The sequence below is a fragment of the Salmo salar genome, chromosome 12 (assembly GCF_965601325.2).
Source record: "Salmo salar chromosome 12, fSalSal1, whole genome shotgun sequence".
NCBI classification, from domain to species: Eukaryota; Metazoa; Chordata; class Actinopteri; order Salmoniformes; family Salmonidae; genus Salmo; species Salmo salar.
In genome coordinates this window covers 78,111,678-78,126,764 of record NC_138302.1, presented here as the reverse complement: position 1 = coordinate 78,126,764, position 15,087 = coordinate 78,111,678, and positions in this window count along the sequence as shown.

The window sequence follows — 15,087 nt, the reverse complement described above, 5'->3', positions numbered from 1 at the left end:
ATTAATAAACATGCACCTGTGGAACGGGTGCACTAACAGCTTGCAGACGGTAGGCAATTAAGGTCACAGTTAAGACACTAAAGAGGTCTTTCTACTGACTGAAAAACACCAAAAGAAAGATGCCCAGGGTCACTGCTCATCTGCGTGAACGTGCCTTAGGCATGCTGCAAGAACGCATGAGGACTGCAGATGTGGCCAGGGCAATAAATTGCAATGTCCGTACTGTGAGATGCCTAAGACAGCGCTACAGGGAGACAGGACTGACAGCTGATTGTCCTTGCAGTGGCAGACCACGTGTAACAACACCTGCAGAAGATCGGTACATCCGAACATCACACCTGCGCGACAGTTACAGGATGGCAACTTTGTGTTATTGCAAATATTCCTCTGTGTTTTTGTTTTTGTTAGCTCTGCTGAGGAAATCCACAGCTGCTGACTTCCTGAGACCAGTGAGAGAAAAGCGTGCTGCAGGGTGTTTCAGTGCACGCTACAGTATGGAGGACAGTGAGGCTGAGGAGCTAGTGGAGGCTGACTTCGTGAGTTCAGGCTGGCAGACACACATTGAAGTATAGACAGTACATATGGGTCACTCAATATCATAGTATTACTCAAATTACAAAATACTGCACCTGAGACCAGCATGCTATGGCGTTCCTCCTTTTAGAATGGCTTAGTTAAAGTTAGAACTAATCAAATCTGTTTCAGCTAACTTGGTCTCTCCTGAAAAATAGATGTTTATCTCTGAAACTATATTGGCCATAAACACTGCAACCTGGACTCAGGTAAAATCAGGGACACACAAATGAGCGTAATATGTTACATTTGGTATAGTATGTATTAATTTGTGGATATCCATCTTTTTATTTATTTAACCTTTATTTAACTTGGCAAGTCAGTTAAGAACAAATTCTTATTTACAATGACGGCCTACCCCAGCCAAACCCTAACCCAGACAATGCTGGGCCAATTGTGCGGCGCCCAATGGGACTCCCAATCACGGCCGGTTGTGATACAGCCTGGAATCGAACCAGGGTCTGTAGTGACGCCTCTAGCACTGGGTGCAGTGCCTTAGACTGCTGCGCCACTCAAGAGCCCAATCCACATGATATGTTACGGATTACAATATGTTCCAAATTTGCAATTTGTTGTGGCTAATGTTAGCTAGGTGGCTAACGCTAGCTAGTTGGCTAACATTAGCTAGACTAGGGGTAAGGGTTAGGGTTAGGAGTTAGGTTCAATTTCTAAAGTTAAGGGAAGGGTTAGCTAACATGCTAAGTAGTTGCAAAGTAACAAAAAAGTAGTAAGTAGTTGCAAAGTTGCTAATTCGCTAAAATGCTAAAGTTGTCCGTGAGGAGATTTGATCACGCAACCTTTGGGTTACTAGAAGTTTGCATTATAGTCCACCCATCCACACCAACCAACTACCCTCCCTCCTTTCGTTTTTGCGTTAAGTAACCTTCTGTCTTATGTAACCACACCTAACGTAACATATCATACTAATTTGAGTGTCCCGGATTTTCGTTTACTATGTTACGTCTAGTCTATGAGGTCAAGCTAGACTGACAAACATTGCTCTGTAAGTTGATCCTCCAGGGCAGTGGTGCAGCTCCCACTACCATGCTCTGACATACATGGGAACAAAGACAGGTCAGGACATTGACCCTGACATTGTTACAATCTGTTTCACTTGCACCAGCCTCAAATATCACATTTGATTTCTAGTATGAGAATTGTTACTAGTCCTGAACTTGAACAACTATGGCTAACTCAACAGACAGTAGTAATATGGAGTACTTCATATTCTGTAATACAGTAAAGCCTGCTATGTGTAACACAATTTGTGAGGATTACATTACTTTTTCAATTCACAGGAGGACAGTTCAAAGATGCTGTTGAATGGCGATACTGTGGCACTGGTGAAATCGGTAAGTTACAAGTTTTTCAAACTTTTGATCGAAAAGAAGGTGCACAGTTCATAATTTTGTTTTCTGTGTCTTTTTTTCAGAGCCATAGCAGTGGGGCTATGCTGGAAGGCTCAGAGATGTAGCCCTGGGGTGTAATGTAGCATCATCAGGCCAGGCCAGGAGAGCTGGAGCTGAGAGAGAGAGGAGAAGCATGGGTCTTATCTATAGTGAATGACACAATGCAAGGCCAAATATTCCACTTTATTCATCATTATCTCTTGGGGTGGGAGGAATCATTAAACATTTAAATACTGGAAGTATATAACTCCAAGGTCTTTGTGAAATATGGATGTATTCTAATATTGTTATTCTATCTGCTTTGTCAAACCATTTGATTTATGGTTTGTGAGTTATCCTAATATTTGTTTCACAGTATTTTTATTATTTCAACAAAATAACTTCTAACACTTGTTTTATTAGTTAACCTTAGAAAGGATTATATAAATGCCTACTTTCATATTGGTGCTTTGTAAGAATGGTGCTCACTTAATTTATTTAGCAAGTTGTCATTGTAGCATCATAGATCTTAAATTGCATAGGTACAATTCTTTATAAGCCATGCATTGTCCAAAGAAAAATATTTTTCTCTTTGAAAGTTAAGTGGTAAAACGTGATCTACGAGAGGCAACTTGAAGTGCAATAATAATATTATGTGGTGCAATGGAAAATGTCGTTTTTGCAGATTTTGCTAAACATTTTTTGAAGAGTAATGTTTTGGAATGAGCCAACTCCCAAGTAAAATTGTTTACTTATGGGAATTTATAATGTACAATTAAATTCACCCTAGGCTGTATTACCTGTACTTAAATATCCAGCTTACTGATTTAGAAATAAATAGGCAGGCCTACCTTGATATGTCTGTGTCAATATCTTAATAAATTAATATTTTAACCAATTGTTGTCATTTAAATGTGGTTTCTAAGATAATTAGTTATGTAGATTGGGGGAATGCTATTAAGTGTAAGGCAATATTATTTCACATGAAGAGAGCAATGGAAAGAGCTATGTAAGCTTGTAAAGAGGAAAACACAATATCTACAAAATATAATGAAACATCAGTACCGCAGAAGGCAAATTCCCTTTTTGAGAAATCAATGAATCAGAAAAATGTATGTACATCTAAACTCTGCTGCCATCATCAGGCAAAAGATGAAACCATGCTAAGAACCATAACCCAGAAAGGAACCTCACAGATTTCTGAAAAGATAGAATTACTACCCTAAACAATACATAATTCATTCTCACTGGAAATGACTTTTCCTACCAGGAGATAGAAACCACATGTGAATCCAACCTACCTGCATCTGTCCATTGTTGTTCCCAGCTCAGTGAATGAGATTATGTACATTATGTATTTTATTTGTTTTGTTTCCTGTTTGGATCCCAGGAAGAGTAGCCAGCGGCTAATTGAGGATCCCAATAAAATACTAAATACAAAAAATACTAAAGCATGTTGACAGGGGGGATTGGCAGGGATAAGGATATCAGGGAGAACTACAGTAAAGACACCTGACACTGTGTTCTGACACTGTTCCTACCTGTTGCTGGTGAGATGTTTCTAGGAGAAGCCAGCCAGGAATGTATGGAGGCTTGTCAGCTATACCGTGGGAGAAGAAACGCTTTAGAGAGCTGGGAAAGGGACCAAGTCCGGAGTTGGGCTGGGCTGGGAATGGGAGAGGAGTTGTAAGGATGGAGGTCTGAGAAATAGGAACACCACAAAAACAAACAGGAAGCACAAAAGGTACTTTGATTTTCTAGAATGTAAACTGCTGGCGCCATTGTTAGCCCTCTGTTTTATTGAGTTAGGGTGTTAGTCCCATGAGATAAACATGTAAAACAGTACTATGAACCAGAGCACTCAAAAGGATGTTGTACATTCATTTTCTAATGAGTAATCCAATTATTCTGCAGGAAGTCTTTTCATGCTCAGTGCCATGAAGTATTAGCAAACTTTCTTTCTGTTATTGCTCCAGAAAAACCAATGGATCAATGTGACCGACTGGGTCCAAACCAAGGTCTCCTACATACCTGTATTAGATCGCTGAGCAAACGTTAAGGTCTATCGGTTGGAAAAAACATATAACACGTTTGGCTGCCGCTGACTATCTACTACGCTACTGCCACAAGAGGGCAGAAACGCGCTGTAAGTATTTGCCGCTATAATTGCTCTCAACTCTCAAATGATGTGTTTTCAGATGTTGCTGTCTAGTAATGGAACAGTGAAGTGTAAGGTCGAATTCCTGCCAGACTAGACGTGCACGCATTATATTGTATATATGGAACGCCGTTTGTGCTCTTGTGTGTCAAAAAAGATACGATGCGTCAAATAATATGGAACGCCGTCTGGGTCCTTGTGTGTCAAAAAGATACACGTCAAATAACACTATTATATTATAGAACGTTGTCTATGCTGAATTTGCACGTGCAAGCGCCACCACTATGATCACTGTCAAATATGTACAATACTGCGTTGGTAATAAAGTATTTGTTCGACCGAATGGGAAACGTCTGTGTGAGCGTTTGAAAATAGATCAGGATCAAACATTTTTTATACATATTTTATTAGCAACTTCTGGGTTAGCTAGCTAGTTTTGGCGTGGTAGCTAGCTAGCACCAATGCAACCAGTCTGAAAACAATGACCAGTAAAAACTGCAGTAATTCGCAATATTCTTAGCATCGGTTTAGGAATCCATGTGAGTACGTATTAGCTAGGTAGCCGCTTGTTGTTCTCCTATTGAAATAACTAGCTAAGCCATCTACTTAACCCTGTTGCCAAAAACTAACGTTAGCTAGCTTCATCTGGCTAGTATGGCTTGACCGGGCCGGGTTATGTGTTGTGAAACTAGCCACAATAGTGGAATTTGCGTTTTGCCTTCAAAATAAAAGTCCATATTTAAAGTGATGTCGTATGTTACAATTGATGGAATCATGCCATATTTAGACTAGATATTCTTAAACAATGTTGGAATGTGGAGCATTGAAATGGAGTATGAGTCTACTCGGTGACGCCCGGTGACTGTTCCCTGGGCGCCAAAGACGTGGATGTTGATTATGGCAGCCCCCCGCACCTCTGATTCAGAAGGGTTGGGTTAAATGCGGAAGACACATTTCAGTTGAATGCATTGTTGTACAACTGACTAGGTATCCCCCTTTCTCCACCCACAGAACACAACTGTGAAGAGTTTACGCACATATTAGCGTCGTAATAGCTCTTATTCTGGGACTTTGACTGTGGGAAATCACCTCCCCAGTCAGCCTATTGTTTCTATTGACATTTATATTGCACTGGACAGCCTTACCCCATTTCATTGATCCCCAATCCTTAGGTATCAGTCTACTCAGTACCCAAGTGCTTTTTTCCCAAAGTCCTCCTCAAGAGTTATCAGGTTTCAAAACATCCAGGTCGTATTGTTTTTCCTCTGGAATAGTGTTCAATACACATAGTAGGTTGACTGGTACAATAAATGTGGCTCAATTCACAGTGGTTTCAGAGTCCCGCAATAAGAGCTACGACACTAATGTCCTCTGGGTGTCACTGAGTAGACTGATACCCAACCCAATCCACAATCCATAGGTAAGGCTGTACAGTGAAACAAAGTATGCCCCCAATGCAATTCTAAAATCTAATACATCCAGTGTGATTAACAGATTTTTGTCATATTAACAAATTGTTGTATTTTGTTGAATTTATATAAGAACATTCCAACCTCGTTCAGCATGATTTATTCCATTCTCCATTATGGCATGATTCCACTATTTGTGTTCATTTGCATCACTTTCAATTAGACTTATTTTGAAGGCGAACCGCAAATTCCACTATTATGTATACTCTTTAGTGTGGCTAGCTTCACATAGGTGGGTCTGACCACCTATGTCATCTAATCAATGAGGACTGTCTTATAAAGTAAGGGTATTTTAGATGATGACGCCTAGCTAGATAGTTAGCTAGCTAACTATAGCTGATGAAACAGATTGTCGTTTTGCTATGGGGAAGAACATTGTTTGCATCCATCAACTAGCTAGTTTATTTATAACCAGCACTGTCAAGAGCTTTGGGATGTGTCTGCGCTTGTGCGGCAGGTGCGTAAAGTCAAAACTTTACCAGCATCATAGCATACGTTTCAGTGAATCGTTGTAACATGAAATACGAGTGACGGTATAATCAATGTGTAATATTACGTCAACAATTCATGGATGTGTTAAATTATTACGTGAAGTGCAGTCATATTCAGGTCCTGATTGGTCAACAAGCTTATTTGATGCGTCAAATAGTGATATTTGACTTGTATATTTTTTTGACATGCAAAGACCCAAACGGTGTTCCATATGTATCAACCAAAGGTTGCGTGGCACGTCATCAACTGTGCAGTCTGACATCAAATTGCTATACACCTAGCCTGCCATTATGAGATCTGGAAGGCGTCTGCAATATTTTCGGGCCACTGGCATACCACTCACTCCGCAGACCCGGCAAGGGTCCATGAGCTCCAAAGCCCAAGGACATAGGTCTACCTCAATTCAAACTCAAAAGTTGTTAACCTGCTCAGACATTGCATGCATTAACCAAAGGTTGTGTGACACGTCATCGACTGTGCCGTCGGGCACCAGATTGCTATAATGTACTGTATGATGTGGTTAGCTGATGTATAAAATACCTATCCAGGTGTTGTAAAAATCTGGCATATGTCAGCAACATTTTAGCAGAGGAACACAACCAAAAATGCCATGTGACATTATTGACAGCCAATGACCTAACCTGTTGGCCTAGGCAACACCATCCACATAAATATTAATTTGCTGAATCTAAATAAAATATATATATTTTACACTAGGCTAGACTACTCATCAAGAAAGAGAGATTTGAACTTTTATTTTAGTGGCTCCATGAAATGCTACTGTTGACAACTTGACACTCTATAGCAGTGTTTCCCAACTCCAGTCCGAAAGTACCAACAGCACACATTTTTGTTGTAGCCCCGGTGGTTTGGAGTTGGGAAACACTGCACTATAGCATTGGTATTTAAATCTTACCCTGAAGAGCCGAAGTAACTTACTCCTGGTTTTCTGTTTTACCTGATAATTAATTGCACCTACCTGTTGTCAGGTCTAAATCAGTCCTAAATTAAAGCAGAAAAAAAGCAGTGGAACTGGCTTTGAGGTCCAGATTTTAATTTCAGAGTACTATAGCCTGAAATATGCCAAGGGCTAGGTTAGATAGTCCTACAGTACATATTAGGTTACGTAGGCTTAATAAACCTTACATGGACATAGGGCTAATAAACCTTACCTTAAAGGGATAGTGCGAGATTTTGGCATAAATTAGTAGAAACAGGAGTCTCATAAAATGTGTCCAGTTGCAGGGGGTCAGAATTTAATTTAGAAAATGCTCAGTTATTAAAATAAATACTTTTTTGTAGAAAGAGGAGGAAGGGAAGCGCTACTAAGGTACACAATAGTACATTTTGGTAGACAGAAGGTGCTCTTTAGTAAAAGGGGTGAATTGGTCATCAAAAAGAAAGGAGGACCAAGGCACTCTTCATATAATTAATTAAAATGCCTTTATTTGTATGGCATGTTCAATTGAAACAAAGTTTTAAAAATCCGACACGTTTCGGCTGCATGGCCTTCGTCAGGGAGTACAAAGAAATAATACAATGTCCTCTTTTGAACAGTTTTTCCAGTTATCCCTAATTTGAAGAGGGAGTGGTTACAAATTTGATTGGACACACCTAGTAAGCAATACTATACACATTTAAAAGTGAAAAGTATGTTATCAAAAAATTCAACTCCAAGCTAGATTATCAGAACATCTAGAAAGGTAGTTCTAATCTTAAATATGAATGGGAGAAGTGTCAATAATAAGAAAGCAATATATTCCGTAGTACACTAGAACACAGCAAACATGGACACAACAGTCTAAACATAGCTCAAGGCAATTGAGCAAAATGTCCACTAGATGACAGCAAATGGACTTATCACAACCCTACAGGAAGGGTGAGAAATCCATATCTTCATTTAAATCAGGGTACTTAGTGGCCTGTAGTTTGTAAATCCCAAAACTTTCCCTTTGGTTTAACTGTTTAAGACGGTCCCTTTTTCTAATTGAGGCTGGAACATGATCAATACCCATAGCTTGTAGGGAGGCAGGGTTGCCATGGTGTAAGGACTTGTAGTGCCTGGCCATGGGGTAGTCTTCATTGCCTACCCGTATGGCGTACTTGTGTTCCACTAAGCGGTCTTGAAGGTGTCTCTTTGTCCGTCCAATGTAGAATACCTTGCACTGTGGACATTCCAATCTGTAGATGACATGAGTGGTTTTGCAGTTAATGAAATGCTTAACGTAATACTCCATTTTAGAAGCTGTGTCAACAAAAAACATTTTTGCTCCATGCAGTAGTCCAACAATGTCTCATTGACTGAGAGAGATGTCTGTTATCATGACGTGCAGCACTTTGGAGTGGACACTAAATGATAAAAGACTTGAAACAGATAAGATGGCAGCGTACACTTTGTTGGATTACTTCATGGAGCAAAAAAACGTTTTTATTTTCATAACGGAGCATTTTTTAAATTTAAGCGGACCCCTTCAACTGGACACAGACATTTTGAGACTCCTGTTTCCACGAATTGAGGATGAAGACAGCATCGCCAAGCTAAGGTTGTTAAAAAATTCTAAACAGTAAAATGACATTGAAAATAACAGTAGCGAGGCTATATACACGTGGTACCGGTACAGAGTCAATGTGTGGGGGCACCGGTTAGTCGGGCTAATTGAGGTAATATGTACATGTAGGTATAGTTAAAGTGACTATGCATAGATGATAAACAGAGAGTAACAGCAGCGTAAAAGAGGGGGTTGGCGGGTGGCGTGACACAATGCAAATAGTCTGGGTAGCCATTTGATTACCTGTTCAGGAGTCTTATGGCTTGGTGGTAAAAGCTGCTGAGAAACCTTTTGGTCCTAGACTTGGCGCTCCGGTACCGCTTGCCATCCACTAGCAGAGAGAACAGTCTATGACTGGGATGGCTGGGGTCTTTGACAATTGTTAGGGCCATCCTCTGACATCGCCTGGTGTAGAGGTCCAGGATGGCAGGCAATTTAGCCCGTGATGTACTGGGCCGTATGCACTACCCTCTGTAGTGCCTTGCAGTCGGAGGCAGAGCAGTTGCCGTGCCAGGCAGTGATGCAACCAGTCAGGATGCTCTCGATGTTGCAGCTGTAGAACCTTTTGAGGATCTGAGGACCCATTCCAAATCTTTTAAGTCTCCTGAGGGGGAATAGGTTTTGTCATGCGCTCTTCACGACTGTTTTGGTGTGTTTGGACAATTCTAGTTTGTTGGTGATTGGAAGGAAATTGAAGCTCTCAACCTGCTCCACTACAACCCCGTCGATAAGAATGGGGGCGTGCTCGGTCCTCCTTCGCCTGCAGTCCACAATCATCTCCTTTGTCTTGATTATGTTGAGGGATAGCTTGTTATTCTGGCACCACCCGGCCAGGTCTCTGACCTCCTCCCTATAAGCTGTCTCGTCGTTGTCGGTGACCAGGCCTACCACTGTTGTGTCATCTGCAAACGTAATGATGGTGTTGGAGTCGTGCCTGGCCATGCAGTCATGGGTGAACAGGGAGTACAGGAGGAGACTGAGCACGCACCCCTGAGGGGCTCCAGTGTTGAGGATCAGTGTGGCAGATGTGTTGCTACCTACGGAGGTGTTTAGTCCCAGAATCCTTAGCTTAGTGATGAACTTTGAGGGCACTATGGTGTTGAACACAGAGCTGTAGTCAATGAATAGCATTCTCACGTAGGTATTCCTTTTGTCCAGGTGGGAAAGGGCAGTGTGGAGTGCAATAGAGATTGCATCATCTGTGGATCTGTTTGAGCGGTATGCAAATTGGAGTGGATCTAGGGTTTCTGGGATAATGGTGTTAATGTGAGCCATGACCAGCCTTTCAAAGCACTTCATGGCTATGGACGTGAGTGCTACGGGTCAGTAGTCATTTAGGCAGGTTGCATTAGTGTTCTTGGACACAGGGACTATGGTGGTCTGTTTGAAGCATGCTGGTATTACAGACTCAGTAGGGGACATGTTGAAAATGTGAGTGAAGACACTAGCCAGTTGGTCAGCACATGCCCGGAGCACACGTCCTGGTAATCCATCTGGCCCAGCGGCCTTGTGAATGTTGACCTGTTTAATTAAAGGTCTTACACACATCGGCAATGGAGAGCGTGATTACACAGTCTTCTGGAACAGCTGATCTTCTCATGCATGCCTCAGTGTTTCTTGTCTCGAAGTGAGCATAGAAGTGATTTAGCTCATCTGGTAGGTTCATGTCACTGGGCAGCTCGCGGCTGTGCTTCCCTTTGTAGTCTGTAATAGTTTGCAGGCCCTGCCACATCCGACGAGCGTCGGAGCCCATGTAGTACGATTCAATCTTAATCCTGTATTGGCGCCTCGCCTGTTTGATGGTTCATCGGAGGGCATAGCAGGATTTCTTATAAGCTTCTGGGTTAGAGTCAGCTCTACCCTTTAGCGGCAGCTCTAACCTTTAGCTCAGTGCGAATGTCGCCTGTAATCCATGGCTGCTGGTTGGGGTATGTACGTACAGTCACTATGGGGACAACGTCCTCGATGCACTTGTTGATATAGCCAGTGACTGATGTGGTGTACTCCACAATGCCATCAGAAGAATCCCGGAACATATTCCAGTCTGTGCTAGCAAAACAGTCCTGTAGTTTAGCATCTGCTTCATCTTTCCACTTTTTTATAGACCGTGTTACTGGTGCTTCCTGCTTTAATTTGTGCTTGTAAGCAGGAATCAGGAGGATAGAATTATGGTCAGATTTGCCAAATGGAGGGCAAGGGAGAGCTTTGTACACGTCTCTGAGTGTGGAGTAAAGGTGATCTGGAATTTATTTTCCTCTGGTAGCGCATTGAACTAGCTGATAGAAAAGAGGTAAAACTGATTTAAGTTTCCCTGCATTAAAGTCCCCAGCCACTAGGAGCACCGCTTCTGGGTGAGCGGTTTCCTGTTTGCTTATTTCCTTTTTCAGCTGACTGAGTGCGGTCTTAGTGCCAACATCCGTCTGTGGCGGTAAAGAAACAGCCACGAAATTTTTTTTGAAAACTCTCTTGGCAAATAGTGTGGAATACAGCTTATAATGAGATACTCTACACCAGGCGAGCAAAATCTAGAGACTTCCTTAGATTTCGTGCACCAGCTGTTGTTTACAAATATACACAGACCAACCCCCCCCCCCCGTCTTACCGGAGTGTGCTGTTCTATCTAGCCGGCGCAGCGTATATCCCGCCAGCTGAATGTTTTCCTTTCCATGTCGCCATTCAGCCATGATTTGGTGAAACATAAGATATTACAGTTTTTGATGTCCTGTTGGTAGGATATTTGTGATCGTACCTTGTCTAATTTATTGTCCAATGATTGTACGTTGGCAAGTAATATTTATGGTTAGGGAAGATTTGCTGGTACTATACTTCTCCTGGAAAGACATGGCTGTGGTGTTACCATTTTACACTTTTTGTGGAAGGGATGTAGGGCAACACGCCTTTGTTGTAAAGTTGTCAACCGATTGGGACCTAAGTGTTTGACGACGCTGGGCCAATTGTGCGCCGCCTGGCAAAATGTCCACTAGATGACAGCAAATGGACTTATCACGACCCTACAGGAAGGGTGAGAAATCCATATCTTCATTTAAATCAGGGTACTTAGTGGCCTGTAGTTTGTAAATCCCAAAACTTTCCCTTTGGTTTAACTGTTTAAGACGGTCCCCTTTTCTAATTGAGGCCGGAACATGATCAATACCCATAGCTTGTAGGGAGGCAGGGTTGCGATGGTGTAAGGACTTGTAGTGTCTGGCTAAAATAAAGTTATTAACGCTACTAGCTAGTGTCGCTGACGACGTTCAAGCTCTACGATGAGAACCGCCTTGTTACTTTTTAGTCGAGACTGTCGATCATAGACCTATATGTAAACCTCCCCCAGCACATTTACTTTGACAGATCATTCTTGTCTGGGTGATCAAATAAAGGAGGACATATTCTCCAGTAGTACATTGGCAGACGTTCCGGTATTGGTTCTAATACAAGGTATCAAAACTGTTACCAATTAAAAGGCACAAATACCATAACGACTCTCCAGGGAAGTGGGAATCACTACCTTAGAACATTTTTTAATTGGCATATAATAGAGCCGTGAGTGAGTAAATCTAAACAATCTGGCCACGGTCAGGATTGAGGTAAACTATAGCAAAGCCATAGAGGCACTAAAAGAAGCGCAAGGGTATTCTAGTAATTTGGCACGAATATGAAAAAATTCCAATCATGGATTAAATTGGGCAGCATTTCCCTACTGATGGGAAATATTCGAGAGCAGATATAAATGTATTGCTTTAACCAATTATGACAATTTGTTAATTACGCTATCCTTATGAACTGCATAGCATATCATTACAGCAATATGTACTGGTAATATATGTTAGCTAGCTACCTAACGTTAGTTGGCTACTAAAACATTGAACTTTCCAGTATATTAACTACAGTTGAAGTCGGAAGTTTACATACACCTTAGCCAAATACATTTAATAAACTGAGTATTTTTTACATTTAATTGCTGACATGTAATTCCTAGTAAAGATTCCCTGTCTTAGGACAGTTAGGATCACCACTTTAATTTAAGAATGTGAAATGTCAGAATAATAGTAGAGAGAATGATTTATTTCAGCTTTTATTTCTTTCATCACATTCCCAGTGGGTCAGAAGTTTACATACACTCAATTAGTATTCGGTAGCATTGCCTTTACATTGTTTAACTTGGGTCAAATGTTTTGGGTAGCCTTACACAAGCTTCCCAAAATAAGTTGGGTGAAATTTGGCCCATTCCTCCTGACAGAGTTGGTGTAACTGAGTCAGGTTTGTAGGCCTCTTTGCTCGCACACACTTTTTCAGTTCTGCCCACAAATTTTCTATAGGATTGAGGTCAGGGCTTTGTGATGGCCACTCCACTACCTTGACTTTGTTGTCCTGAAGCCATTTTGACACAGCTTTGGAAGTATGCTTGGGGTCATTGTCCATTTGGAAGACCCATTTGCGACCAAGCTTTAACTTCCTGACTGATGTCTAGAGATGTTGCTTCAATATATCCACATAATTTTCCTCCCTCATGATACCGTCTATTTTGTGAAGTGCACCAGTCCCTCCTGCAGCAAAGCACAACCACAACATGATGCTGCCACCCAGTGCTTCACGGTTGGGATGGTGTTCTTCGGCTTGCAAGCATCCCCCTTTTTCCTCCACACATAATGATTGTCATTAATGCCAAAAACGTCTATTTTTGTTTCATCAGACCACTGGACATTTCTCCAAAAAGTACAATCTTTGTCCCCATGTGCAGTTGCAAACCGTAGTCTTGCTTTTTTATGGCGGTTTTGGAGCAGTGGCTTCTTCCTTGCTGAGCGGCCTTTCAGGTTATGTCGATATAGGACTCGTTTTACTGAGGATATAGATACTTTTGTACCTGTTTCCTCCAGCATTTTCACAAGGTCCTTTGCTGTTGTTCTGGGATTGATTTGCACTTTTTGCACCAAAATACATTTATCTCTAGGAGACAGAGCGCGTCTCCTTCCTGAGCGGTATGAAGGCTGCGTGTTCCCATGGTGTTTACACTTGCGTACTATTGTTTGTACAGATGAACGTGGTACCTTCAGGCATTTGGAAATTGCTCCCAAGGATGAACCAGACTTGTGGAGATCTACCATATTTTTTTTCTAAGGTCTTGGCTGATTTCTTTTGATTTTCCCATGATGTCAAGCAAAGAGGCACTGAGGTATGCCTTGAAATACATCCACAGGTACACCTCCAATTGACTCAAATGATGTCAATTAGCCTATCAGAAACTTCTAAAGCCATGACATCATTTTCTGGAGCTTTCTAAGCTGTTTAAAGGCACAGTCAACTTAGTGTATGTAAACTTTTGACCCACTGGAATTGTGATACAGTGAATTATAAGTGAAACAATCTGTCTGTAAACAATTGTTGGAAAAATTACTTGTGTCATGCACAAAGTAGATGCCCTAACCGACTTGCCAAAACTGTAGTTTGTTAACAAGAAATTTGTGGAGTGGTTGAAAAACAAGTTAATGACTCCAACCTAAGTGTATGTAAACTTCCGACTTCAACTGTAAATGGTATAGTCGTTGTTTGTTCAAAGATCCTCCACCTGTGACAGCAAGGCCAAAAAGATAACCAAGGACATCAACCACCCGAGCCACGGCCTGTTCATCCCGCTATCATCTAGAAGGCGAGGTCAGTACAGGTGAATCAAAGCTGGGACAGAGAGTAACTCATCATCAGACCCTCGATTGACAGGATCCCTGGACAGATGGCAGAGGTCCCAGCAACTGATGGCAAAATCCAAAATCAAAATATAGCTAGCTTGTAACCAAACTTTTCTAATAGAACACTTTTTCAAACACTTTTAAAATGTTCTAAACCAACAAACCAAGTGCTGCCTCATTCCGCGTTCAACAGGAAGTGATGTTGTGTAGGAGGGAGGGAGAATAATGTTGATGTTTATGACAAAAACTTGTTTAACATAGTAATGACTATATGCCGTGGCAGAGCCAGGGTGAAATTCCCCTCTAAGTAAATATTGTGATGGTGGAATTCTCCAGTGTAAGAAGGTGCAGAGGAATTTTTCCCTTGGCCTACCGGTAATCTGGTTTCATCTCTCTATCATTTTTGTCTTAAGAAAGCTACTGTCATACCAAACGTAACATATCATACTAATTTCAGTGTCCTGGATTTACCTAGGCCAAATGTTACCAGAAAAGTAACATATCATACTAAATGGAGTGGCACGGATTTGAGTAAAATATAAACCGTTTTGTTTTGAGGCGAGGCTGATCATTGTCTGTTTTTGACTGCTGATTGAACTGAAGGAGCCACGTGGCTGATCAAACCGGCTCTCTTTTTGTGTCACTTGACATTAAAAGCGACAGGAATCCACATGCTTATTTTGGCTTGATTGCGGAGGATTAGAGAGGAGAAGGGTACTCACTGATGTCCACGCTCCTATATCAACACCAAAAAGCCTGAGGTTTAAACCGGAT